Consider the following 3,981-nt stretch of genomic DNA (forward strand, 5'->3'; position numbering starts at 1 on the left):
ACCACACACACACACACACACACACACACACACACACACACACACACACACACACACACACACACACACTTGCAGTAACTGATCATTAGGGCTGTTGGCGATCCAAAGTATACATTATGGAATGTGGATGAATATATATCCCATAATATCCACACTGGGCCTTTGCTACAGTTTTCCCCCCTTTAACTCTATTTGCCAGCTGCACTGCCTATTACCACGGAAATAGCTTCAACAAACTAAACAAAACATCAGCCAAACAGCATACATTTTTTTCTTTATGGCCTTTTTTTAAAATTAAATATAGACGGGAAGGTTACGAGAGGGAAAAAAGGATAGTGCAGCTGTAGCATTGGGAATCCACCTGCGACACTGTCAGGGCTGTGTTGGTGCCTACGTGGTAAGCCTGCTAGTGGGTTGGAGAGCCACAAGGCCGGCCCCAAAACAAAACACATTCTTGATCCGTGAGCGATGCGGAGTAGCGCTGTAGGTTCACGCAGCGCTGATGTAATGGACAAACAAGAGGGGCGTATTAGCTTCCACGAAGCCGTCCTGGGCTGCCGGCCAGCTGACCTCCAGAGTGAGAGGCAGGAGAGGGGGAGAGGGAGGTGGTAGGGAGTAGGCTGGCAGATGGAGTGGATAGGAGATGGTGCTGTAGCAGGAGATGAGGACCCTAGTAGTCCACACCTTTCAACACCTCTGTCCTGCTGACACGGTGCTGTCGACCATGTTGGCCTCCCGTCCATGTTCACAGTACCGTAGATGGACACGAAATGAATACCCGACGGGGACGAGTGTGTTGTTCATAAAAGCACATGACCGATCACGGGTTCCACTAGGGGAAACTAAAAGCACAAATTGGACATGGGGTCTGTGTGTTGTTTTTCATTCTTTCTTTTTTTTTGTGGATGAGAGAAATTCGAAGTTCAGAGCACTTCTTCATGCACAACTAAATAATACCCGATGGGACACAAATGTGTTGTTTGTTGTTCTATATGACCACATCTTTTCTAAACAGGAGCACTCTGGAAAAATAGAATCCCCAATTGCAAGAGATCTAGTGCGTGTTTGTTTGTGTTTGTCGTGGTGCACTTAGTCCACCCCTTACCACTGAGCGGATGAGGTGTGGTGCAGTTCCTCCTCCGATGGCCTGCGTCCCCCCCCAGGCCCTGCTCCTCCTCCTCCACGCTGTCGTCCTCCAGCGTGCTGCTCCTCCTCCGTCTCCTCCTCACCCTCTGCTCCAGGCACCTCAGCCTCCCCTGGGATCGGCTGATGAAGTCTGGCCTCAGCAGCTCCAGAGCCTCCTGGAGGTAATGGGTGAGGAAAACGGTTGCACGTGGGTCTCACAAAGTATTGGTGAACGTCTCTGCATTATTTTGGAATAGAAGGTATTAAGTTGTTAAACTTGGGAAAATGATGCTGCTGTATGCTGCTTATTAGACTGAAAGCTCCTTCCCAGAGTGGGTTTTGAAAACAGCCCTCGCATTCAGCTCCTCTGGAACTCAATGTGTCATTCACGGGCTGAAAGCGGGGGTTTACTTATCCCTTAATGTTACTTGGGGAGGAAATAACAAAGTAGCCTCCACCACTAATCCTGCATCCGAGCGCCCATTACAATCACAAACTGTGTGACTCCCAGGATGAAAGGTGCTGGGTTCGAACCTCACTGATCGGCTTGTCTACCCTGCACACATTCTTGAGCCAGATGCCCAAAATCCCCTACCTGCTCTTGTATCCGTCTTCACTATCTATCCCATGATTTCCAACCTTGGGGTCGGGACCCCACTTGGGGTCTTCTTATGGCGCGTTTCCACCGGAGGGTGCGGTTCGGTTCGGTTCGCAAAGGTGCGGCACGGATCGCCTTTCCACCGCCAAAAGTGGGTGTGACCCGTACTGAGCCGTACTCGTCTCCAACCGTCTCGCAGTACTCCTCCGTTGGGGTACTGAGATGCCTGAAGGGTGCCGGCAAGTTCGAGCTACACACGCCCTCCATTGATTGGTCGACAGAATCGTCACTTCCGGGCGACAGGGGGATCAAAACAAACAAACAGTAACCGCAAGGTATTATTCTGAACAATGGACATGTCGCGCAAAACTTTAGCTTGGGCGAATAAGGAGGTGCTGGACGACTTCCATGGTAGCTCTTGGTTAAATGTGTCTCGTTCCTCTTTTCCATTGTTTTAATTAAGCAGGCTACATTGTGTCGCGCTGCTATGATGTCGCAATGTTTACGTAGCTGCCACGGCGATCGACATCCGGCCTACCAAAAGGGTGCTGTCGGCGGTGGAAACGCAAAACTCGGAACTGAGCTGGGCTATTCCGCCCCCTCACTACCGAACCGAACCACACCCTCCGGTGGAAATGCGCCATTCTATGAATACCGGTATGCAGGAGCATGCAGACAAAAGCTATAGATATTCGATGATCCATTTTAGGGAAGGTCTCATAGGTGTCCTGTTTATACAAACTGCCAGCCTAATGATTAATAGCCACGAGCAAATCATTTAGTGTGTAGTAGAGTGATGTGATTACGTTCACCGGGACACTGATATTACAGGCAGCTGTTGATTGTGTAAAAACAATTTGTGTGGAAGCAGATGGACAAACGTTAAAGTCGGTGTCGCACACATTTTCAGAGCTAGAAATGTGATCACGAACCAAACCTGGTTGAGAGCCACTGGGCTAACTGCTTAAAGACAAGCATCCGTATTATCGCTTTGAACGAAAGCTTCTTGTAAATGATTGAATACGTTTTATAAAAGTTGCACAATACAATTATTCCAACAGTTACAAGCCTTGAGAAAAGAAATGTGTGTATCCCTGTAATCTGTGGTTTAACCTTGAAGGATCCTCTTTGCTGACTTGCAGTACTGAGAGGCTGCAGGCAGGATGAGTAAACAGCATTCTGCTATGCTGGGGGATAAAGGTAAAGTCAGCTTCACTCACTGGGTAGATTCTGAATCCCTTAACATGTCTTGTAAACATGGAGGTATTTTTTAGACCTCACCCCAAACTTGCATGACTGTAGGTGGGTTTGTGTGTGTGTGTGTGTGTGTGTGTGTGTGTGTGTGTGTGTGTGTGTGTGTGTGTGTGTGTGTGTGTGTGTGTGTGTGTGTGTGTGTGTGTGTGTGTGTGTGTGTGTGTGTGTGTGTGTGTGGCTGCAGTGACCGACATACAGGTAAGAGAACCTTTTGTCACTATGTAGCAAATACTCAGATAGTTATTTGAATTGTGTTTCAAAGACCGTTCTGACTCAAGTCAAACAATAAAAAATAATAACATATATAACGCCATAAAAAAAAATATATAATAATAATAACGCCAACAAACACTAACAGAGTTGTGTGTGTTTTGTGATTGCAATGTCATGAGCGCCATCTGGTATCTCCCATCGTTTCAAGGTTGTACTGTTCATTTATAACTTTACGCACACACGTACACACACACACACACACACCAAACCCACTCACACACATGCACATACACACACACCCGACACATGCACACACACAAACCCAAAAGACGCAAACATACACACAGACACACGCACACACACACACACACACATACGCACACATTGGGGGGGTTATTAGCGATAAGTCGTTTGCGTTGATTAATGGCGAGCGGAACAGAGAGAGCAGGAGTCCTACTTTGAGGGTCAGGGGGTCGGGGGGGCTGTCCGGTGAGCAGGCGGTTGAGGGCGAGGGATTATAGCATGCTGTCCTCTGATTAAACACTGCAGTGGTCGCGGAGACACTTTGAGGTCCCCCAGGATAAGCACACGTTTGGTGTCCTTCTTCTCTCCGCCCGCTCTCTGAGTGCAGAGAGAGAGAGAGAGAGAGAGAGAGAGAGAGAGAGAGAGAGAGAGATGGTGTGGGGGAATTATTCATAAGAAAACAACTAATAATTATGCTACCTGCAACATCCCTCATAAAATTGGACCGTGACAATGTCATTTATTTGTTAAATCATTTGTGATTGCTT

This window comes from Gadus chalcogrammus, chromosome 15 (assembly GCF_026213295.1).
Source record: "Gadus chalcogrammus isolate NIFS_2021 chromosome 15, NIFS_Gcha_1.0, whole genome shotgun sequence".
Taxonomy (NCBI): Eukaryota; Metazoa; Chordata; class Actinopteri; order Gadiformes; family Gadidae; genus Gadus; species Gadus chalcogrammus.